We start from the raw sequence: 26,117 nt of genomic DNA, 5'->3' as shown, positions 1-26,117 counted from the left end.
ATGTTAGTCTACTCTGCACTTGAGTTCAGACACAGACTTGGCAGGAAAACAACAACAAGCACATCAAAAGCCAACTTCCATACATTAGTTAAAAAAAACAAAGTTTCAAGTCACCCCAAGCTCCATCTGTACAGCTTAGCCCTGAAAATCTCTAGATGTGTATTTTCAGGAACCCCAAGACTGGGCTATTAGTGTTAATTTCATTATGACACAGATTAAGCTATCATCTGTGTCCCTGATTCTCCAAGCTTAACAATGAAAAACAGACTATTAAAATTTAATCCAGTATAGCAGCCAGCTGCCAGAAAACATGGACAGGCTCCGAATGTAGAAAGAACCATGTGCTCCCTGCAAAGCAGTTATTCTCTCTCAGATTTCTGAGTAAATGTGGAAGGACACAAATACACAACCCCCTGAACTCAGAATATCCAAATTAACAGACTTCCTTCCTGCCAGGATAAAGTTCATTAAATTCCCTTCAAATACAGCAGATTAACTGTAATTGATCACATACAGAGTTAGATGGAGCTGGAAAATGAGCTGGTTTAGAGATGTAGCAAACAGTTAAAAGCAGCTGAGATGTTTCATTCTGTATTCTTAATAAAGACCAACAGCGAGCACATTTCTTATTACTTCTGGGCTTAAAAAATAACAGCGATAAAATCAAATAAGAGCTACTAACATTCTGCTGGCTTCAGCAGCTATCAAGACAACAGTCTGGCAAATGGCCCCATTTTGATCAGGAACACAGAGTTTTAGCAACCAAAACAGAGACAATTTCCTTCCAATCAAGTTCCTTGTTGCTCACTGATCCCTTCCACTCTTCCCTGCCGCAAGGAAGCATGATTCTACATATCCAACCACCTCTGAAGCGAAGCAAAGATTTCTGAAAGCCTCCACATCTGTCGTCTTCATCTCTGCCTGAGTTTGCCAGAATGCTTTATGGTACAAGTCTGAGCATCTCTGTCCTTTGACATTTTCACTTTCCCATTCACATCACTAGAAAGAAAGGTATTAGGACTATGACATGCATTTATCCCCCAAATGCCAAGATTTCTTTTTTGTTTCACACCACCCTAGCATAAGCTATTGAAGCACCGCTGTGTCCCTACTCTAGGAGGAACCAGCAAATGTACATCTCAACCCACAGACTGGAAGCTGTTCCCCTTTCACTAGGGCTTATTTTATTGGTGGTTCTTCAACATTGAGAGGATTATTCATGGAATGAGACACATCAGAAAGAGGAAAACATTCACCATCCACTCCGAGTCACTGCAAATTTTTGACAAGAACCTACAATCCCCACTTGTTTCTACCAACTTGTAAGATTTGCTCTTCCTCTCAAATGACATGTTCTTTCCATATAAAAGCAGTAAAAAACCATCCAAGTGCCTCCTGAGGAGGCAGCTTCTGAACACATCTGAATCACACGGAGCTGGGACACTGAAACTGAACAACGAAGTGGCATTATCTTACACTTCTTTCCCTGTGAGTTTGTAAATCTACACACACGTGCCAGAACAGGCACATTCACTAAAGCAGCAATGAGAAAAACACACACAATGCCCTGAAGCTGGTTCCGGCTCAGCTCTGTGAACCCTTGGATTATCTTTTGACAACTCCCTGCTTTCACAGTGCTCGTCTCATTCAAACCATGAGAACTTGAAACAAAAGCAGGAACAGAGATGAACAAAACTATAAGCTATGATTCTGCTTGAGGTCCCTGGTGTTCTCTTTGCAAGGATGTGTAAGGATCCTGGTGTAAAGATCCAAAGAAAAATGGCATAATTTCTCTGGTAAAACAAAGCAAGCAAGACACTGCACAACCCATTTAACTTCCATGCAAAATGGTGGAACAGACGACCCAAAGATGGCATGGGGAAAACTGCAGAGAAACGTGCCATTCCTCCTTGCAACTTCGAGGTGTGGAAGTGAACAAGCTGACTGAGGCCTTGGGATTTTGGTCCCCAGCATCTCAGAGCCTCATGGGCTGTTTCCCTGCCAAGCAGCCTCCCAGTGTGTGCCCCTATCCGCCCCACAGCTTTTATCAGGACCAGTCCACAGCTCCCAGCAGATGCTTTCCGTCTGGAGCCGCACGAGCAGGAACCCCTCCGTTGATGCTTTCTGAACAGTGTCTTTAATACTCAGTATCTGTCCACCACAGGTGAGCTACCTGTCTGCTCTCGTGAAAGTCTACCTTTTTGCCTTTTGGTTTCCCATCAGCTATGGTATCCAATGAGAAGCCCTTGGAGCAGCCCCAAATGCCAGCATCCCTCAGCCCACCATCCTCGAGCTCTCTCTCACGTTACCTGCCCCATACTCGGGTCTCCAAATGTCTGCGGAACCATTTCAGTTTATTCCTTAAAAAAGGCATTTTCCTGCATGTCCATCAAGAAAAGGGAGAGAGCACAAAGCCATGGAAGTGCCGTCATTTAGACACCTTTCAACCCACCTCAAGCAGAGGCCAAGAAGACCAGTCAGAATTTGATCCAGACCAGAAGATTTTTCCAAGGCTTTTAAAATACACTTACAGCACCCTCCAGCAGGGGTGTGGAAAGACCATATTAAGTGTTTGACAGGGCCTACAGAGTTAAGGAACTACAGATGTAAAAAGCTGATGCCCAGTGCTGTCAGCAGTACTTAATTATTGCTAATTCTTGCTCTAATAACTCTTCACACACACAATGGTGAATTTATTAATTTTAACAAGTATGACTATTTTGTTAATCATCAGTAAGGTACATGGGATCTAAAGCAAGGGAGGTTTCTGGACAAGAACAGGGGAGGAGGTACTGATTCCCTGTTTAATTTAGCAACTGTTGCCATGGAAATATCTATTTTTTACTGACTGCTGATGATTATCTCATGTTTGAAATGTGATTTATGCGTATTCTACATGACAGCAGGGATGCATATTTATAGATGAACAAACCAAACTGTGGTTTTTCCAACATTAAAATGCAGCATGCTCCACATAGGTCTCACAAAAACATCATTTGTCACAACAGACTATTAATTATGCAAATATATTGGCCTCTCAGTATATATAACCCAATTACCAGAGCAAAGCAGCAGCTCTTCCCAGATCTGGAATAAACAGGAACAGGAAACATAAAGCAACTCCCATTTTCTTCCTTGTCTTCTCCCCCTGAAGGGGAGAGACAGAAGCAGAGGCTGGCTGGTCCAGCAGCTGCTGTTGTTGCTGACTTCCACATGCACAGGCTGCGTGAAGACATGGAAGACATTCAGGAGTCTGCTGCAGCAAGATTTTTGTCAGTTTCTTCATATGGGCTTTTGTGCCCAAAACTCATTTCTGGAAAAAACAAACAAACAAACAAAAAAGAAACAAAAAAAACAACGCTCCTCCATAAAGTTAAATGTCTTGTTTCCATTGGCTTTGTCCTGGCACATGCCTGCTAGTCAATCACGTACCATTCCACACACCCTTCTATTTGAAATAACCGAGTTACACCAAAGAAACCATGGGGATAATACACTTGCGTGCTCGTTGATTTCTTTTGTGAAATCAACAAATTGTATTTTGACGCAAGGGATGCCATGAATTTCATCTCATCCCATTCCTTTTGATTACTCCTTCAAACATTAAGGTCACAAAGTGATTTTTCTTTATCAGTAGCAGTGGAAAACAATGAATGAGGACAACAAAGCTGAAAACTAGATGAGCGACAGTGACTAAAGTTACTTCAAATACAGTAAATGAAAAAAAAAGTTTCTTACTGCAGGCTAGCAGAACAAAACACATAGCCCTGTGAGAACATCCCGGCAGCCAGAAGAAAGGACTTTTCTAACAAAGAGGACAAAACAATAACTTTAGCGCAGAGCAACTTACACTAGTCCTGAAGACGGTGTCTAAGAATCAAGGAAATGAGTGCAGTATCTTCACACTTAAATACAGCATTTTTACACACACACAGTTGCAGTGCAGCTCCTGAGCACTGGGGGTAAAGAGCTGCTCCTGTGGTGTGGGAAGACAAATATTTGTGGGCAGCAGCAGGTATAACTATCTCATCTACCCATGAAAGACCCCAGATGTCCTCTAACTTTATATTTAGGGCTGATTCTCATGATGAACACAAAGGCAGAGGAAGAAGAAACTGCAGCGTTCACTTGGCATTCTGGTTGAGCAACTGCTAGATGCTGTGCCCATCAACTGCATCATGCTGTGTGACTGGTTGAACTAAGGTACCCACCGTTACCAGACGCATACAATATAAAATACTTAAAATTGCTAGAAATATTCCTCTCTTTGGCAGCTTTTGACTTGGCTGTTATCTGTTGACCAAGTTATCAAGAAGAAACTTGATGCTGGAAGAAACACCACTAGAGAGAGGTTTCTTTTCCTCAGGTAATAAAGGTACTTAATGCTGGTTATGAACAAGTTCTTGTTACACCTGCACCTAAAAAAAGACTACACAAATACATGAAAAATCTGAAGTAAAAAAGAAGAATTTCTGTTTTAGAATTAAAAATAATTATAGCTATGCAGCAATAGATAACTAGATAAATAAAAAAACTGCTGCATGCCAGACTTAAGGTGCGAAAAGCAAAGTACAGTTGCAGAGCTGGCTCTAAGTCAAAACAACCCAAAGTCCCCATACTGACCAGCCAGCTGCACAACAGCAGGCTCAAAGTAAGGGAAGGAGAAACTAACTGCCCAAGTTCAAGTAAGCACAGAACAACAGCTCCCATAAATAAACTGAAAAGAGACTTGGTACTTGGACAAAAACACCCAGAATCTGTCCAACACACAAAGCAGCAGCAGAAATGCTGAAAATCACACAACTGTTGTCTCACGCAAAAAAAAAAAGTAATCGAGCCAATAACAGATCTACACATTCTTCGTTGAATTTTGATGTGCTCATACTATTCTTCTGTACATGGTAACATAGATTAAGAATAATTACACAGTAAAATAGTTTTCAAACTATCATTTAAGAGGGCAAATAAACAGCAAGCCATCCGTGGATTGCCTTAACCCTCTCTTTGCATGTTAACACCTGAAGCGCAGACATGCTCCCCTGACCCGATGCAAGCTCTTAGCCTGGCTTCTTGGGTCTGCTCCTGTGTGTTCAGTCTCATTTCTGAACCCTGCAGCAGGGTGAGGAACCTGCCAGCCAACTGGAAGATGAATCCAACAGTTAAGGTCAAGACAATACATGTATGCATTTCAAGTTTGGCACTGCAGCTACAATTCTCCTACTGTCCTACGACTGAAAAAGGTATCAAAGGTATTTAAAAACTAGCTGACCATTGTGTTTGTAATAAATGGAGATCATGGAAGAGTCACTTGTAGAATTCCTCACTAAAATGATTACCAAGACCAAGGGCACCCTTTAGTTCTCTCTCTCATTAGAAATGGTATATTTTCAAAACCAACTGGATAGATGTTTAGAGTTAAAGCTAGAGTGCATTATAAGCTTACTGTAGTTGAAGACACACAGGACCAAAGAAGAGCCGATTACACAATCCCCAGAAATGTTGGGGAAGTAGAAAACTTAGGGAGTAAGCCCAATAAATACATCAAATGCTGAGTCACCGCTGTCATATGTGGATGCAGAAATACGTCCTTTGCAGTGACAGATGGAGGAAGATGCACATACAGAGCTGGTAAAAGGAGGGACTGAAGCAAGCAAGCCCACTCTGTGGGTTGACAGCCTGGCAAAAGCTGCAGAGAGGCACAGGGAAATGGGATGCATACAGGTTTCAGAGACCTTGACAACGCTAGCCCAAGACAACGATCATCAGTTCCCATGCCAGACATTCCATACAAATTGCTAAAGACATACATAGTAATCTATACAGACACTAACAAATCAGCTCAGATAATCAACTGTCTGAACCACATACTCTGGTGAAAAAAATGTATGTTTTTCCATCTATCTACTTATTTTTGGCAATCAAATCAGCTGACAAAGTCTTTTTGCAAACGAGCACTGAAAGACCTGAAGGCATTGCCGGTATTCACATAATAGCTGATGACATGGTAACAGCAGCAGCTCGGGGACAGACTGAAGCTAGACATGGCAACAGCCCAAGCAGAACACACCGGGGTCGTTCCAGATAAAACCTGATTTGTGATGTAAGACCACAAATGCCTGGGACACCTGCTCTTTTCGGACAGAGCCTAGCCAGTGAGGCTGAAGCTACTGCTAAATAAAATAGTAAAGGCATTTCAGAAGATCCAGTTAGGGAATATGCCAGATTTAACCTTTTTTTTTTTTTTTTTTTTTGGACTGCTGTGGCAATTGCTACATTACACTCAAGGCCGTAAAGACCGAGCTCGGAGCAGTTAAGAGTTAAGATAAGCAACACACGGATGGGATTAATCAGGGAGTTGTCAGCACTGTTACAATAATGGCTACTGGAAATGCTCGAGTGGGAGGGAGTCCGAAAATGAAGATGCATTCACTTAGCAATACGCTGCAGCACTCTTTTTAAAATTTATCATGAATAATCATTAGAGTGCTTCTGGGTGGAGGCAGGGAGAATTTCACATGACCCAGATCCTGGCTGTAAACCTACACAGATGGGATTATAGCTCGCTGGTATCTCATAGCAAGAGCTCTGTTTCAGAATTACGCCTTTTACTTCACTCCTGGTCTCCAATACTGGGAAGCAACGACATTGCAAGTTCAGCAACTTCAGCCAGCAAACATGCTGGTATTGCTAGGGTTGAAGAAAACTATGATGTAAATGCAGCTGGGCATGGGGGAGACGTATAGTGGAGGGAAAACTGATTTCTGCCCGTGGAAACTTTTTTTTTTTCCTACATTGCAATTAGATTTTCATGTATTCTAGCTTAATGTAGTCAGTTCTTAATGCTGTGCTTAAAATTAAGTACCTGAATAGTCTGATTAAGGCACTGTTCAATTGCTTAGATTTGTCGGGATGATTCAGTTGCTTAAAATTAAGTATGCATACAATTATCTTGTTAAACCACGCTGTCTCTTTAGTCCCGGGGGTAGTGGTGGATTCAGAAATGCTACTTGCAGTAACAATAATGCAAACAGAAGGTAGAATGCTGTTGAATACTGTTTCCCATAACAAGAATTTAGTAGTTGACAGATACTGTTATTTCTCAAATCAAAATTGAAGAACTGCAGACTAACAATGCGGGTGACTACACCTAATTTACTATTTCTTCAATTCCAATTCCCAAAGCCTGAATACATTGCCTATCTTGCTTCTCTCACCTTCTGGTTCTCTTATTAGTCCTCCTAGAGGCAAACCAGAGTTCCTTTTACTCTACTAATAACACAGACAGTGTAGCAAAATGGTTATATTCATTCCTATTAGGAAAACTGTTCCTTATCATACTTGTTCACTACTAATAATAATTAAAAAAAAAAAAGAACTCAGAGCACTATTTTTAATTTCTTTCTCCTTCCATAGTAATCAGGTACCGAACACCGTCTCAATTCCCCCTTTAATCTGTGGGTCAAATATTAACAGGCTTGAATGCAAATTCTATTAACTAATTAATTTAGGGCCAAACATTGCTTAGATATGGTAAGCACTTGAAATTCTAATGGACATGAAGGTTAAATAGTTGTCAAAAAACAAACAAACAAAAAACAGTTGTCTCCTTATATCTAAATTACCTCACAGGAAATAACAGATTCCTCAGTCAAGCTAAATGTTTTGTCTATAAACCTGGAGCCTTGAATTTACAATACATACAGGCAGATTTACATACACCATACAACAACATACTTGTCAGTACATGCAGAAGCACCTTTTGAGCCCTAGGGACGTAAGCTGCCAATCACAGTGAATGGCACCAACTTTGTGAGCTTCCCTCATACCACAGTAACAACTGTGATGGCACTTGTGACAAGTACCAGCACGCAGTTCCAGAAGGTCACTGCCTACAGTCAGAAGACATCTGCAGTCTTCAGACACGGAAATTCTCCCTCTTTGAAGGGTCGGGCCTTTTAATTTCCTGGTGGTTTTATTACTTTTCATGATGGACTGCTTTCAGGTGATTTTTTTCCTTATTTTTTCCCCCTTCTACTCTGTGTGATTTACTTGTTTTTTCTTTCTTTCCCTGCTACAGTGGAAAAGAATTTCCATTTAGCTACCTGCAATAATTTATTCTGCATTTCCTGCTGCAGTGCAGGTTAGCATATATTTAATTTGGTTGGTTATATGCGCTTTCTGTGTACTTATCCAAAAAAAAAAAAAAAAGTCTGCTTTTATTTAGCCCAGCAAATCTACTCTATTCGTTGTTTTATTTGTTAAATGCATCTTAAGTTCTATCTACTTCCACAAGGAAAGACAAGTTTTCCCTCTGTTAGCACACAGCTGATGATATGAGGATTTCTTTTCATGCTTACTGTCCCGGTTTCAGTTAGGACAGAGTTAATTATGTAGCGACACATGCCTTGAGCACAGACAAGCTGTAGAGAGGCTAAGCACAAAGCCTTTGCTCTGAGGAAATGGGAATTATTCTGAGGAGCTGAAATGACACATGAAATCCTTTAAATGCAGCCTGGACAAGTTGTCAAGGGCTGGTTCAAAGTGCTAGATCCCAGCCATGATTCAGGAACTTGCTGTCCCAACAGGGGAGCTGCAAAATAATTATCTGAGGCTGCTACATTGCCCAGCCACAGCTGGTGGATTGCTTTCATCATCACGCACTACAGGCCATGCTCCTCAGCTCACTTTTTGTTACTAAATCTTACTATTTATGGCTCAGTCCAGCTACCTGCACTTCACAACCGTGGCCTGCTCAGTTGGAGCAGTGTGCAGGAGTTCCCCTGGGCAATAGCTGTGGACTTCCGTGAGACTCGCTTGCCCTCAGTTCTGTTTACCCAACCATAAAATAGAGGCAATAGCACTTATTTTTCAGAGTTGATATGAGGCTTATTAAAGCTTGTTTAAGTGCTTTGTTATGCTTGAATGAAAAAGGAAATTATTATTATAATTTTTAATGAAGCTTAATTATCAAAGTGTTAACATAGGCATGTTAGAAAAATGAACTCTGAATTGTGAGCCAGCAATTGAACTCACTTTCTCTTTAAACAGTACAACAATTTCATATTCATCTTGCTATCACTAATCTTCACTTTTCCAAATTGCACAATTGTTTCCCACATTAAAAGTAAGACGAGGCAATATGTAAATTATATTTGGCATCTTATCTCTGCAGAAGGAAACAATACGTGCTACATTACTTGGTGACACGTCATCACTGAAATGTTGATTAAAAAATTGGCCTGCAGATAAAACTATCCTGGTTGCTATATACTAATTTAAGCTACGCATCTGTCTGTCATTGGCAGAACTTCTAACCTGGGAAACAAGTTCTCTTGGTGATGTGCTATACCAGCCTGAAATTTGTAATAGAATTCTCTTGCAATTTTATACACAAATCCTAGACAGTACGCTTTCTTTAATCAGGTAACAATACAAAATCTTTTCTTAAGTGGCTTGTTTGGAAAACAACTTAGGACTAAAAAGTATGTAATACTGAGGATTGCTCGATTCTTTCATTACAGAATCTGTACCAAATAACCTGCTTATATTTGACGTAGCAAATTGTCAAAACAGGTATTGATTCAAATCCTCACCCCTAAATCTTCTGTAAATACGTTCTATTAGCTTAAGCTCTGTCACTTAGACAATGTATGCAAATAAATAAAGAACTCCAGGCTCATCTTTAAATAACAAATAAAAGGAAATGTCAACTATCCCACCTCATTTCCACACACAACCCCCCCTCAAGTCTATTTGTACTTCAGAAGCTCCTCAGAAAAGGTAAATCACCATAAAAATTGTTTCAGTGAGCCACTGCTCACATCCTCTAAGAGGATAAACACTGGAGGTTAAAACAATGCATCTTGAAAAAAGCTCCTCTGCACTTGTGCTACTCCCTGCCCAAAATTGCAATCTCTTTGGGAAAGCATGTGTGGTTTTCCCATCTTCCAGGGGACTTCACTCAAGGCAAAGATTAGGCTCATTTTCAACGACTCAAGGGTCTGATGCTTACTTGGACTTTCCTATTCCAAACTTCAGTCACAGATCAAAGTTGTAGTCTAAACAACTATTTCACCTGCAGATAACTGATGGTACAGGTTCGCTTGGCAGATTTTCATGTGATACTACCCTTAGCTGCTTGTTCTACTCAATAACTTAGTTGATGAAGGCTTAATATTACATTAGCTGCAGCCTTTTTCTGCCCTCTCATTCAAACACCCTTTACATTGTCCTCCCTGTTTCTGGACTGCTACTTGTACTAGCATAGCGCACTTGTCAGCAGTACGTATCAAACGTTTAATGATACTCACAATATAATAATATGTATGAGAGACTCCTGACAAGGAAGAAAAACAAGAATACGTGTGTCAGGTACAGCATCAAAACTACCTTGTCTGGCACTTAGAACAACGTCAGTGCTGCCATTTCTCTTTGCTCAGCAGCGTCTTCCCTTTCTCTTACCCTTGTTTTTACTCCAGTGGGTTACATCTCAATACCAAACACAGCACTTTGCAAACAAACACGCATGTATTTATTACATGCAATGACAGATCAATTCTTTCACTGACTTAAGTTTCTAACCTGCAGAAGGAAAAAAAACCCTGAAAGGTAGCTATGATTTACAGTTTGTCTATTTGGACTACAGGCCTGACAAGTCAATGCAAATAAGCAATGCTAAAGATGCACTGTGCTAGAGAATTAAGCCATAAAATTCTCTGGCATATGGAACAGTGCCAAATACCACATGTGCACAAAAAAGGCCTAGCTCTGCGCCCTGTGTAAGGAGCTCTGAATTCCACAGATTTACTGCATTTTATACCTCACAATGCAAAGTTGCAATAAACCACAGTATAGCTCGCTTTTTTAAAAACAAATAGGTCCCCATTGTATGCATTATGAAGACACCATCATCAGAAAGCTGACATTTAACATGAAAAAAATATAGTATAAAAGGACTAAGTGCAAGGAAAGGAGTTTAATATCAAAGCAACACCATTTTCTGATGGTAAGCATGAACAATTTAATGGCACTATCTGCTCTTTTTGCTAAGTATTTTGGACCTTGCCCTAACTGAAAGAAAATGCTTGCATCACAAATTATAGTCATGTTTAACACTGACTCATGTAATACCAAAACCATCAACAAAATCTTACTTATTCTGATAACTTACTAACCTAGCAGAAGCTTTGAGACTAAATATTTATTTTTACTTTAGGAACAAAGACTCTAGATGTTAATTTCACGTTATCTGGCTGTAGTATTGCTCAGTATTTAATGTGACATAATGGTTTATATCTCTTGACACCATTTTTTCTTTTCATACATGGCAATAAGGAAAAGGAAGTTTTATTAATGCACATCCATGAAATCTACCAGGAGATACACTAATACTATTCACATGAATTATTATTATTATTGCAGTTAGTTATGTATTCATTGAAGGCACTGTAAAAAATATGAAGGGAAGTTATAATCAGCAGGAAAAACCTCTCCATGGGTTTAGGTGCTACGAACATTACAAAGCCCTTCACAAGCCCTAAGTGAAATGCTCTATCAGAAATGTACATCCCACGTAACGTTGCAGTTAACTATATATATTTTGCCTATAATTAATTCTGCTTCCCTCTCGCTACATTTACACCATGACTGTTAGTTGTCTCCCCATATGCTTGTCTTTTGGAGCAGTGATTCAGTCCTTCCAAAACACAGCTCTGCTACAACACAAAAATGCTCAAGGACACACACATTCGCTTTTGGGCACAGACAAAAGACATTCATGGCACTCCCTCCCTGAGACAGCTCTCAACTCCAAGTTAAAACTTTACATTACAATGTAAGGATTGAAAAGAAATAACATCACAAAATTCAAGTGCCCAAAGCAAGTGCCTCATACGAAAGAAAAAACAGCAAGAGAAATCTTGCAAAAAATAAAGGCACGTTGCTTCTTGGTTTCTGTGTGGTTTCTCTTCCCCAGACAGAGACATGGCACCCAGTGAACAAAGTGAAAGAGCTGCTGATTTCTGGACTCAACAGTAGCAAAATATTCTGAGAATCTCTCACAGATTATGCGATGCAATTAATTTAGGATTTACCAATTAAATAATGGAGCATTCTAGGCAAGGTAGTCTGCTTCATAACCACCATGGCTATTGAACAGTCCCACACAACCTTCCTTTTCAAGGTACAGATTTGCTAGCCTAGACTTGCTCTACATTTTCAATTTTAATTTTACAAAATTACCTGTATTTTAATCCAAGTGCTTAAATTGCAGAAAGCCTGCAAAGCTGTAGTGTTTATCTAGAGCAGCAAGAAACAGAGGAGACGGTGGATCAGGTTGGTGGATCACAAGTAGCTCACATCACAAGATGAGCAGAAGTGGGCTTCGTAACCCTGCAGGATGGGTAACAAAAACACCAGGCCCAACAACGTCAAACTCTGCATGAGACAGTACTGGAGAAGAGAAGAAGCACACAACTGCTAGGTCAGGCTGCTTTACAAAGACACCTACCATGAAACGCTTTTAGCTGTGCTTCAGGAGTTGAGCCTTTTTTTGTATGCTCTCTCCTTAGCAAGCTTTTTCTTTTCTCCCTTTTCATACAACACTACTTGATAAGTAAACTGCTTTATGCTTGCAGATGAGGAAAAGTAGTTTACTGAGCACTAGCAATTTTCTGTGCATTATTTCCATGTGTGAGGTCAGAGCTCAAGCTGCCATTTGAGTGACCATCCCTTACAATTCGATTTGGACTCGGTTGCTGACAGTCAAATCCTGATTGAAGATTTAGAATTTATTTTTTTCCTTCTTTTCTTCCCTTTAAAAAAATTCAGGATCATGTATAATGGGCTATGGTGTGATTTAGAGACTGTAGGGTCTCTAGGAAATGATTTTATCTATAATATTGTTGTCATTTTATTGATGCTACTACTGCCTTCACCCAGCTGAAGCAGCATCAGTATTCCCCAGTGCACCACATTCTCTCCTGCCACAAGTCAACGTCGCTCCTTTGAAAACACCCAACAATTCTAGTTTGAACCAGCTCCAAGTCTGCTCTGAGGTATTCTGATCTCTTACAAGCTGCATAATAGAAAATTCACACAAATTAATCATTAACTACTCAAAAAGTACTCTTGCAGCGTGGAAAAAACACTCATTGCTTGCTCAAGGACTAGCAACTCAAGTGCACTTGAAGCCTGTTCACCACCAGCACGAGGCACGCCTCCAGGCTGCCTGCCCATACTGTTTCTATGACCCTACCAAGTCTTCTCCACTAGGTAATGGGCATGGATGATATGAGGTCCAGACCAGTCAGACCAACAAACTCTCAAGCCAACTGCTCACATCCGTACAAAGATTCAGGTGAAATTTTCTCCAACACATACAGCACCATGTGAACAGCGACATTAAATCGAGCCAACAGAAGGCAAACGTCAAGGGGTGTAAATCATCACCTTCCTGTTTTTTCAAAGCCTCAAAAGAAAAGCAGAGGATTGCACTGTAGGGTTGTTAGATTAAGGAGTGTACAACACCTAGAAATCATGGTTTTTATTCAAGTATGTATTATTTTAATTTGTATAGTCATAAAGGTATATTTGCCATATTCTTCTCTCATGAAAGACCTCCACAATATTGCCTTGATTCAGATTGACAGATAATAAAATTAATTTTATGTACAACAGCAAATTAAGCTTGCATGATGCCATAAAAATATCTATCTACACACTGATGACTGAAATCTAACATAAATTAATGCAGATGTTTAAGTAGCATTACGATGCACAATTAAGCCATGCAGATCTATTTCAGGAACAGCTCAGAAAGAAATTTTTCTTTGTTTGTTTCAGGAAGAGCAGCATTAAATCTTTTTCTGTATTTATTTTCTTACAGCACTCCCACCCCAGGCGCTACTCCAAGGAGTGTAGCCCTACCACCCGCAGCTAACTGGAGCTGCATTTTTCCAGAAACAAGGGCAGTAAGGAAGTGGATTAGGAAGACTCCCTATCATACACTGCATTGATCTATATGAACTAACCCAGGACAACAGCCACGTAAACACAAAACTGAGCACAGGGTAAATTATTTCACAGTCTGCAGTATCGAGAGAGCCTCCAACAATGCCTTCTGGTCTGCTAAGAAGCAGCATTTCCTAGCAGGCTGCTGTTAGAGCCACACAGGACTTTCAAGCCCCTGCAGTCTTACAGTGGGTTTGCACAGGTAGGATGTTTTTACTCCTGGGATAGAACTAGTACCTACAGATAACAAGTTAAAAATCATCATTTGCAATTCAACTAGATTTTTTTCTTCATATTAAATATCTTGAAAGGAGGTGATAAAGCAAGAAGTAGGCAGAAATGCTGAAGAAGAAAACACCATTTGCGACAAAGAAGAAACTTCCATCTCTCAAAAAAAAATGCACAAACCAAACCCACCATACTTCTGGAATACCAGAGAACTCAGCAAGAGAAACCCTGTCTGTTCTCCCTTTTCTTCACCAACTTTTTAGCCAAGGGCCACTGAGGACAGTGACCTTTACTAGATGGATTTTTCCCACTACAGACTGAACAATTCTGAGTCTTAACAAATAGAACGAAAGCTACTCAATACCCAGTGGCCCTAGAAGGTCTATTTAACAGTTACTTCTCGTACTCATCACAGGTGAGCTGTTCTAATTAACTGCACCAGGAAGTCAGAGCACACTAAGAATGCACAAGCAGCAGCACCAAGCCTGCAGCCATCATCTTCTCTGTGCCAAGCCGCTCCCACACGGAGGCCAGCATCCCACACAGCAAGGCTATGGCAGGGCCCGCGGGTGAGCCTGGGGTCTGACCACAAGTTCATATAACCTCCAGATAACAGCCTTCTAGACACTCCTCCATCACATGGGTCTGCCTTGTCCCAACATAAAATGTCTGAGAGAGAAGGATCACAGAGTTATCATCATACTGGCAGCATCACATTGATTAACCCCGTTCCTGGCTTCCACTGATTTAATTCCCTCTTCATAATTAGGAAATCACTGTTGATTTCCTAACAACAGAACACAAAGAAACAGTCAAGTCAATGTACCACAATGACAAGTTTAGGAGAGGAAGCAGGCAAAATACTTCCCCATGTGGTTACAAAACACTTCCCAACGCTTTATGTAATATGGGTTCATGTGGCATGTCCATAAACATAGCTGCCTTACTGATGTCTTGGTCTCCTTCCCACCCTTCTGCTGGCACCATTCTCTGGGCTTTTTGCTATTGATTTGGCCTTTTCATTTACTGTTCTGCATTCTACTCGAATTCTTTCCATACAATTCGTGTGGATGACACTGAAGAACTATTCAAAGGTTCAGAGGATATCCATCTGACCCCCTGCTTCCATATTCCACAGCAATAGTGCTGGATGTTTTCTGTAAGACTGGGAGGAGAGCATGCCAAGTGCTGAACTTGCCTGCCAGGTGGCACAGTTATATTTTCCACCAGCAACTTAAAAAACACAGCAGAGATGCAAATATTTCATCTGAGATGTTCACAGGTCACAGCTGGCACAGGGAAGTATTAAGGTCAGGAAGTTCACTCCTGTTCATCAAGCACAGACTGACATATGGCAGAATAAAAGCATTTGGTCCATCAGCATTTCAGAGCAAAATTAAACAACTGGGGAGCCCCTGAAGTAAGACATCTGCATTTCAAATTTTTTACACAAAATTAATTTTGAAATTTTTAGTTATGCAAATAATATCACCATTCCTAGTAGCCAGGGTTGTGCTGTGAGGAATGCAGACATCAATCCAGAAGCGAGACATGTTTGTGTCTTCACAAGTATTCAGAAAGATATCATGCGTGCACTTCTCAACTAACTCCAAAACTCATTTTCAACATCAGTCCCAGAAGTCTAAGAAATTTGTCGTTTCTCCCCAAAATTCTGAGATACCATGAGGGAATAACCTTGATAGAAGCAATGCAATGTTTTGAGGCCTCAAGCTTTCAGATACTCAAGGTTTCCTTTTTCTTGCTGTTGTTAAGGAATAAGGATGAAAAGCCTACTTTTTATTAAAAGAAAGCTCACAGTTTCTCTCAGCCTAGGGCATTAAAAAATCCAAATGTGCAAAAGCATTGACAAAACTGTGTTTAATTATTATTTAATATACTGATTTTACAGGCTTTGGGGATCAGTAATATCCAACAACAAACCAAGGATGGAGGGAGAAGGGATATGCATGAGAAGTAACAGCATAAAAAAGAAGGCTGACTTCAAAAGGGAGTGAAAACGTCCTGCTCAATGATATGCTGAAGACCCAAAAAAGAAAACGCACAAAGAAAGACAAACCCAACAGCAGCAACAAAATCTACACATTTGCAAAGACAGTTTGCTTCCATTTTGTAACCTTTTTCATTGCAGTTTATTCAAGTAAAATGTGATCTAGTTTTTTCACTGAGAACTCTTTTTTCTTGCACATTGCAGTAAAAAAAACACACCCAACATCCTTGAAGAGTAGGGAAGGGGGAAGGCAAACACCCGAACTACTGTCAATGACACCCCTGGAAAATCTTTGTTATGTGCATGTACGCAGTTGATCACACGACAAAAAGCTTTTGGAAATGTATTAAAAATGTCATCTCTCACCAGGGAATAAAATTGCTCATTACATAGCCATCATCAATAACAGACAAGTTTGTTGTAGGTGTTTTTGTTTGTTTGTTTTTGTTTTTAATATATATGGCATGCAACACTTTTAATATGCACAACCTTTTCCTACTAAGAAAGACGGAGAAGTAAAACACCTGTTTCTCAGAAAACTGGCCTTGTAGCTCCTCTGATATAAGTCTGGTTTAACTCCACCAAACTCACTGGAGTTATTTCACATTCAATATGGGCTAGACGGAGTTCAGAATTTCACTTTGTGTACTCAATGCTTACACAGGTGAGAGGAAAATATTGCACATTCCAGTTGCAAGATATTAAGCCAAGGCGCTCTAAAGATTAAAAGGTCCATAAAAGTTTAAGTGCTTAGAAAACTAAAATTACTGTATCCCAGGTACTCCCTTCATCTGCGTAGCTGTATGAATCCTAGTCTCTCTTTCACGTTTTCTACCAAAACGAACTCAGCTCCCATCGTCCACAGCACTTACCTTATTTTCGTGTTAAGCAAAATATCCTTACTTTTTAAATTACTTCATTTGATGAATACTGGTAAATATTTTTGTATCGTAAATGCTATTTTTCCTGAACATTTTGATTTTTTTTTTGTCCTCCCATAGGGGCAAAAACAGTATACTTACTGAACAGTATACAATCAGAATCCTTTTCTTCCTTTGACATGTAAAAGCAGAGTTTTAGACATCTGATTACACATACAAGTTCCACTATTATAAAACCTGTGCTTTCATAAATGGGAATGTCTTGATGCAAGATACATAATTACATGTTCCAAGTCATTTGCATGTGTACAAGATCAACATTAACTGAAGAGAACCTGCACAGAAAGCATAAGCATTTCTATCTCAAATCTGCAGATTTAAGACTGGCTCTGATTCACACGCGTTCACAGGACTGTATCCCTAACTGATATGCATACAAAACCTCTGAATTCATACTAAACTAAAGACAACTACAGATAATTTTCCTGTGGAAATGCAACTTCAGAGCAAGACCTTGAGTTCATAATATTTACTTAAGTATGTTCACCATTTTTGACTCTCAAAAAGCTGTCACTCTGAAGGAAACTTCGTCAAGTAATTCTCTACCTACAACATCCCTGAGAAAAAAGAACTTGAGTTTGACTGGTATCAGATACTGTTTCTGAAAACCTGCTGCCTGTGCTGGTTTACCCATCCTAAAAACTAAACTGGGAAGAATGAAGCTGGAGGAAGTGACTTAGATGAGCACTGAACTCAAGAGATAAAGTACTCCAGAGACAGGTTATGCTCACCCAGCTTCTTCAAAAAGGTTTTTCAACATATACAGCAATTTTAAAAATATTAATGGTGAGAGAATATGACGTGCCATGCCTATGACCTTATCAAATTAACATGCATACATGATACTATAAAAACTACATGCAACTTCTTTTTAATCACTGTTCATCATAGACACGCTGACAAAAATCTTTTGTTCTATTAATATTGCAGTGGTATTAATTACCACAGATGGTAAATATTTTGCTGTTACCAGTTTATATAAACTCTGATTATCTACAAATAGCGCATTACCTATATGATGCTAAACACACAAGTTCAAATTAAAAGCAAACACACAAAAGGTTCTATGGTTTTGCACCTCATCATGAATTCAAAACTCAACCAAGCCCATTCATATAAGAAAGGTTAAGTTTCACAGATTTAAGAGTCCACATATTAAAGCAAGATGAATGCTAGTGTCTTGCTAGCAAGAATTACCTTCAGTCCAATGCCACATACTTTAAAATCCTTAAGAACTTATTAATATCATGGGCGTAATATGGGGAGGTTTTCAAGTTCTACATAAATGCCTTGCTGTCACCGGATGGCCGCAAGTCAGGGATGTGAACATTCAGACCTCCTCCTGCCACAAATTACTCCTCACGTCAAATATCTGGTTCCCCCCCTTGGGAAGCACTTGGGGTTTCAACCTTTCAGTCATCTAGTAGGCATTGCTTTTTGCTACTTTCTCACTCGTTTTACTCCAGAGCAGAATCAAATAGATTTACCTGACACCTATTCATTTCTCCCAGCAGCTCTACCAAGGATGACAAAGACACGCTATCACAGAGCACTCATTTCATTATTACAGTAGTCCCATACCACTACTGCCCACCAGTCAGGACAGACTGCATGTTTCCATCTCTGCCTGATCTACAAATAAAAACAAAACCTATAACTCGTCCTGAGAGAGCAGAAATATTTTGATGACTTGAATTTACATCCTATTTTGTAACAGCTCCAGAAATAAGATCTGACACTGACCAGTGGTAAAGGCCAAATCACTGAAGACCTGCATCAAGTCTAGAGATCAACTTACATCTGTTGCCCCCTGTTGCTCCCCACCCCCCCCTTTTTTTTTTTTTTTTTTAAAAAAAAAAAAAACTGTTGACTTTCAGATTATGCTGGCTACGGTGACTGGAGCTGGCAAACATCTAGCTAGTGTTAGGGAAAGAATGAATATAAGCTTATTTTGAATGGAAATTTAGTTACCTTAAAGACTCGCAAGATTTCACAATGTCTATTTTGTGATTACATTGGACACCTAAAACCAGTTCCTCCCATCCCAAAGGTATGCCAAAATCACCTTACAGAAATTATCAGGATCAGAATGGCTTGCAATATAAGAAATTTTCCTTGTAAGTATGCAAGTAGTCTTGCACATGATTAAAGCCATAAAGTACTTGAAAAAATGCTATTTGCTGTTCATCACTACTCTCAGAATTTATTTTCTTGTCCAGGGATGAAGGAATTTACAGCAAGAAAACCTGTCAGGATTCCTCACACTATTCCTCAGTCATTTCACAGACTGAGAAACAAAATCACTTTCTTCTCCCTCACCACAAATACAATAGATGCAAAACAGTAATTACAAAAAAATGGTGTAAACCAGTGGATACATCAAGCCCCCAACGCATTATATCTAGAGGTGTGTTTTTTTTTAAACATTATTGTCTTCACATGTTCATCAAGACCACACTCCCAATACACTCCACCTGATATATGTACAATGCAGCAACGTCATGCTTGAAAACAGCATATATAACAAGACAGCACGATGCTCAAGTTCACTAAATGTTACTGAAAGTTGCCAGTGAAATTCCACCCCCACCCTCCCCAAAATAATCAGCATGCCCACTGGCATCAAGCAAGATTATTCTGCCAAGGAATGTGATTTGTTAAAATCGTACATTGTTGACTCACCACGGCGTTTGATATGCCTCATCTATAGGAAATGTGTCAAAGGCAGCAACTTCATGCACGGGTTGCCATAGCTGCTGTTTGAGTCTGGCCGGCTGCTGGTACACGTTTCTAATACTAGCCCTAAACACAAAACAAAGAGAAAAATATTTGGGTTTTATTCTTTAAGTCAGATAGAGGAACTTCAGAAAACTAAGCTAGCCTGGAACATCAATACTTGCATGCAATACAATAAAAAATAATTTTCCTCTGATATTACCATTAAACACTCAGTTACAGGCAGTATCTGTACAGGCCATTAATTTACTCCTGAAAAGAAGAAACGTTAAAGATCAAAAATAATGCAGAATGAAGTGCTGTTTAAATGGGATAGTGGTGTCATGGTCATTTTCCCCAAAAATTAAAAATGAAAATTAAAAAAAAAAAAAATCAAGGATGGCAACCCCAACTGTTCAAGAAATCAAATTCAGGACTGATCCAGGTTACAACAGATTTCACTACAAATCATGAAACTGTTCTTCAATAACGGTTGTTGTTTCTAACCTGTCTTTTCAGATCAGATCTTCACATTTTTCCTTGGAATATAAAAGATTAGAAACACTCCCTACAACACATTGAGATTTATGTCTGGCATCTATCACTAATACCTGGGGATTTAAATTAAGTTTGACTTGTGATCATGTGAGTTGGCAACATGAATGTTATGAATGGCTTTAAAAACTGAGACACAAATATATACAGGCTATAAGGAAAGGCTTATAAATTACTGTTGTCTACAAACTTAGAATCCTCTTTAAAAAAAGTTCAAATGGCAAAGTGCTTGTACTTAGAGACAAGCTTAAACAGCAGTGTAAACAACAAATGCAATAAAGTAGAGAGGGTAAAGAGTGACTAAGAGGGGGAACAATAAAGCAAGTTCCACTCTGGTGTCTAACTACTGAACAGAAACTCCAAGTATACAGAACAGGTGACTGATGTTAAGCAAAATGCAGCCATGTTCATCACTAAGCATCACTCAAGTTAGGACAACATTTTAAGAGAGATCTGAACTGTAATTCTGTAGTAAGAAAAAAATAATATCCTCAGGATAAAACAACAGCTTAATCAGAGAAGGCCCAAGACACTTCACTGTACCGGGCCAACAGTTGCATAGTCTGAGGCTCCCTGAAATCCCACTGTAATTAGCACTTCCCAATTTCTTGAATTATCTGACCTATTACTGTGCAACCCTGCTGAAATAGCTCTTGACTTGATGGGAACCATGATTTTGTTTTTTCTGAGCCTTCCACTGTTAATGTTTATTACAAAGCAAAAAGCTGGCAGCAGTGCTGCGAGATGGAAACACCCCATAAATGTTCCTTGCCATCGATGTGATGCAAGCCAGGCTCAATACGTGGAGAGTCATGAAGCTCTTTTTCCTAAACAGGAAAACAAAACAAAACAAAACAAAAACAAAAAACCAGAAGTGTAGAAATACAACAGCTCCTTTTCTTTTTCTGACCCTAGTAAGGGCTCTGACACTGTCCTACGCTCCGTGTATGCTCCGGGATATCCGAAGACAAACAGAAGTTCACAATGCTCACCTCCCTTTCCTAGACACAAAGGTTACAACACTCCACTGACACCACTAAGTTCACATGCAAAATTAAAGAATAAAATAAAATCATTAATTAACAAATAAAGAGAAAAGATCAAGAAGTATTAGGACTTGAGTTTCCTATACTTATGTTTCAAGAACTAGCCAAAACTGCTCCTGAAGGTTGGCAGCAAAACTAGGGACATTCAGCTAAAAGGCAGTATAATAACTCATCTCAACGAAATCTGTTCAGTTTCTGAAAGGAGTGGATTGTGTACCATGAAATTCCATCCCTTCCCCTTTATTGCGTTTGATCTGTACTCATTATCACAGCATAAGAGAAAGAAAACCCAGCCCTACCGCCTGGCATTTCCCACTAACCAAGTAGTATGTTGCTTTCAGTTTTAGACCAACATGGTTACTTCGGTACAAAAGCTTTTTTGTTTCTCTGAAAGACTGTTTTTCTTACGTTTGTCTCCACAGATGGTGCTGCAAGAAAGAAAGAAAGAAAGCTCGCAGCAAAAGCAGCATTTTTTCTTCTAGTTGCTCCCCTCTATGAGGGTTAATTTTCCTTGCAGGTGGCTGATTCAAAACAGCAAGTTTCACAGAATCACAGAAAAGGGGAGAACAACTGGAGCGCTGGAAGCTGAGCTGTATTCATATTCAGTAATGTGGCCCGGAGAAGTCTCCCTCCTCTCCTCCTGAAGAGCAGAGAGCAGCAACTATGGTAACACTGCAATCATCAGGCTTAGAGGTCCTCATTCCTAGTAGTGGTATTGGAAACTCAAAATGTAACCAGAAGAAGGGGAGGCCTAAGGTCGTAAGACTACTCTCCATACAGAAAAAACAAACAAAAACAACAACAAAAAAAAACCAACAAGGTCTGTACTTGGTTTTAAAAAGCTTATCAACAAACTGGCAATATTTTTTGTTATTCAGGAATTAGCCCAAGAATTTAGTGGTTTATACTGCACAACAACTCATACTGCACAACAGAGATACCAAACACTAAAGCTGGGGATCTTTCTCTAAATGTGACTTTTCTACTTTCCAAATCTTAATAAAAATATGGTATCTCAAAGAGCAATGCTAACATCCTGTTCTTTTTGGCCTGCTTTAGCTTCCCCTTACTGCGTGAGTTTTGCAACAGCTTGCCAACTATGGGTGAGCTTTATAACATTCCCAAATGCAATGGCAGGGAAATTTTGATAGCTATCCCTTTGCTTTCAAAAGCCAGATTTAATGCTGTAACAGAGTCGGAAGGTATTTTGTCTTACAATTACTCATCCATTACTGTTAAATCTCTAAAAGGCTACAAATGTGCCAACCACTTGCAGAAAAAAAAATAATAAAATAAAAAAAACAAAAACCACACTCATCTTCAAGATCTGCTCATAAAAGGCCCTTTCAGTGTGCACACATTTCTAACAATTAGGGGACATTTTCTACTATCAAGCAGGCAGAAGACAGGCAGATGAAGGCAACTAATTTTGCATGCTAAGCAATTTTTGCCATCACCCCATTTAGAAACAGGCCTGTACTCCTAATACTGCTCCACAAAATGATAATTGGAACAGGACTCTGACAAATTATGCATGCACTGAAACAGCAGGATAGAGCAACGTGTGAGCGTGCAGTTTACTGAGAGTCAGGGAGAAGGAACACAGTTTAATGGCTGAGGTCAAATCACCTTTGTCATTCACATCTGCATCCCATACAAGAAAGCCATTCATTTAGCCTGCAGGAAGGTATTTCCTGCAGCCTTTATATGCAACCTTTCCTAGCAGCAACAAAGTGAGCACACAACAAGAGTACCCAGCAAGAAAATACTACTCCAGAGCATTCCTGGCCAGTGGCTCCAGAGCAGTGCTCTGCAATAGGGTTAAAAGATAAGAGGTTGGGTGCACTCCACTTTCCCCAGGAAAGGGAAACCAAACACAGCTTACATGTGGGTAAAGACAAACATCCCTGTGCAGTAAGAACACCATCCTGTTCTACCTTAACCTTTCCCTTTTGCCAAAGCTGGCCTTGCATGGCAAGCTCTGTGTCCTCCAGCAAACTGATTTCAGGCTTCTCCTGATCATTTATGATATACATGTTCCTCTTAAAACATTTCATACACTATGCCATCATTTTTTTTTTTTGAAAATCTATATTTTCATATAGTGTTGGTTTGCCTTTAAACAGGTCTCTGACAAAACTCACAGAGGGAGCAGGAGGCTGCTTTGAGGCTATCATGAAGCTATGCAGCAAAACGACCCCATGTAAACAAGCTTACAATCACTCAGGACACAAATGCCGTGGAACATGCCCATTATGCCTCACTGGAAGCGCAGCCTGCTTATTCAACAATGCTGTAACACTTCATTAGCCAGGTAAAATTTGCTTTATTTTTTATTAGGCCCCTCTGCAGGAAGAAAAAAAAAAAGGCAACACCTTCTGCCGGAGGATTTCCCTGCAAAGCAACATTAATTTCACTGCAGTGTCTTCCAATTGTTGAATTCTCTTTTGCAAAACAACTGCCCTGTAGTGTGCTGTAAACACCTCTACAAAAAGCTCCTGATGGCTCCATAAGATGCAGTAGGCTTTTCAGTCCACTTACATGGGGGACAGGGAGTGATGCAGAAGACTGATGATTAACCCAGACGACCACTTCTTTAAAAACACCCCCTACAGCTCTATTCAACACAGTTTTTCAAACACGTCTCCCCACAAACACCTTCCTTTCTTTGCCCCGCCGTTCAGGCGCTTTCCAAAGGCCAAGACTTCTGTCCTTCCATCTTCCAGTTGCTTAGCATTACCCTCTCTTCTAAATTTACAAATTCACATTTCAAATGGCTGTTTCTGGACTATATAACCCGCAAAATGCACTCATTTCCACTGAATTGCAAGCCAAGACACCTCCTTCCCCCCAAAGCCCCCAAGCCGTGTTAGAGGCGATGAGGCTGACGAGAACACGACTGTTTACATGCGCCAGCTGGTAAAGCACTATCACTCCTGTCCATGATGTGCCTCTGCACTGCTCCCACCGCCACCGGTCACCTCAAGCACCCAAACAGAGCAGCTCATACACACCCGAGCACAGGAGAACGACAGCTCTCCAGCCACAGAACCTACAGCTGCAGCCTTCTTGCTTCGGTTAGCAGTTGACTTCATTAACCAGTGTCCCTCTCCCCCATTTTTTAAAGCAGCAATCAATATTCATCACCCCATCTTGCGAAAGCAGATTAATCATAGAATATAAGCAGCAACCACCTACCATTCCGCGCTTGCCAACTGTTCTCCTCGTCCAGCAACCTCTCCCCCAAACCGTGAATTGAGGTGGTATTTTTAAGTCACATTCCAAACAGCGTCGAGGAAAAAATGGGCTTTTTATAAAAGTAAAAAGAATAAAAACATGGGCAGCTGGATTCGAGGCAATACAATGCTTTCCTCTAAAGAAATCAAGCAAAGCCTGGGGGAGAGGCTAGAGAGGATGGAAAAAGGGGAGGCAAAATGTCCAATAATAATGAAATAAAGAGGGGGGGAAAACGAGTGGCTTGCTGAATCACGCTCTTTCACTGCCTGGAAACCATTGTGCGGCGTGATGCTGGCTGTACCATTGTGCAACCTACCAGAGGAGACAGGCAGGGGGCCTGGGGAATGGGGCTGCCATGGCAACTGGAAGGAGCACACATGACGTCAAACACCAAGGTCTCGCGGGGGGGGACAGCGCAAGGGAGCGAAGAGAGAAGTCTCATCTGCAGCCACGGCCGTGGTACCTCCTGGAGAACTGGGAGCTGGATAGCTGGAGCACTCGCCGGCGGCAGTAGCTCCGGCAGCTGCAGCATCGGGGAGGGAGCTAGGCAGTGCAGAGAGGCAGTAATAACGAGAATCATTTTCTCAGGGCAGATACACTCTTTTGTTTGCATTAGCTGCTATACCGGGATAAATGTCCATCACCCTCCAAAAAAAATCCAAATACTTGAAATTCATTTCCGTTTTGTGCTCGAGGAAGGAGAGAAATCACAAGCCAGATCTTCATGGCTCCCAACACAGCTCTTCACGCAACCACCACTTGTGGGAGGAAGCAACACAATGCTCAGGACAGAGTCCCTCAGGACCCAAGGGACGGCTACCGATCTCCCCATCCACAGCATGTCGTGCCTCCTGCCATGGTGCCCCAAGCCCCCAGCCTACAGCTTGCTGCTCCTTCGAGACCCCACAGCACAGAGGTACTACCTCAGTCTGCGCTCACAGAACCAGCAGTCAGCAATGACTCCAGACCTCCTCACATCCGAAAGTTATGCTGACCACCTTTCTTCTGTGCATGTCAAACTGCAGGACACCTCCTCTCTTCTGACATTTAACAACACAAGGTACACTGGTGAGACTACTGCGCTGGACCAGACTGCCGTGAAACTGAGAGTGCCAGTCATAGAAATACCACTGAGAATTTCTACCTTCTTGGAATAGCTATCTTCTGTGAAGTGCGAACCGTTTCATTCAGTGTATCACCAAGTACAGCTCCAAGAAACGCAATGCTGCCTCTGCCAGCTATCTGAACACCACGTGGTACCAAGTACCAGAGCCACGCACAGTCCCACGCAACCCAGAACCTAACTCAGATGCTACCCAGTTCAGCCTAGGCAGCAGATGCCTTCTTAAAGGACACCCCAAAAGCCTTCCGCAGGCC

General features: G+C 40.6%; 1 protein-coding gene across 8 annotated transcripts in view; it reads right to left on the bottom strand.

Moving 5' to 3' along the window:
* MAPK10 (mitogen-activated protein kinase 10) overlaps window positions 1-25,039 on the bottom strand; it is a 121,344-nt gene extending 96,305 nt beyond the window's left edge. For 7 of the 8 annotated variants that reach the window (XM_035548491.2, XM_035548496.2, XM_035548476.2 and 4 more), the window contains exons 1-2: window positions 24,702-25,039; window positions 19,870-19,989 (exon numbers count right to left, since the gene is read on the bottom strand). The gene's annotated coding sequence lies outside the window, so the exon portion shown is untranslated. Of the gene's footprint in view, window positions 1-12,240; window positions 12,256-19,869; window positions 19,990-24,701 lie in introns of those variants that run through there. The other variant, XM_050710487.1, reaches the window with a different exon arrangement.
* Window positions 25,040-26,117: the final 1,078 nt, after the last annotated feature.

This window comes from Cygnus atratus, chromosome 4 (assembly GCF_013377495.2).
Source record: "Cygnus atratus isolate AKBS03 ecotype Queensland, Australia chromosome 4, CAtr_DNAZoo_HiC_assembly, whole genome shotgun sequence".
In the NCBI taxonomy this organism is placed as follows: Eukaryota; Metazoa; Chordata; class Aves; order Anseriformes; family Anatidae; genus Cygnus; species Cygnus atratus.
The sequence above is the reverse complement of the archived record's forward strand: the minus strand, read 5'-3'. Positions and strand labels throughout refer to the sequence as shown.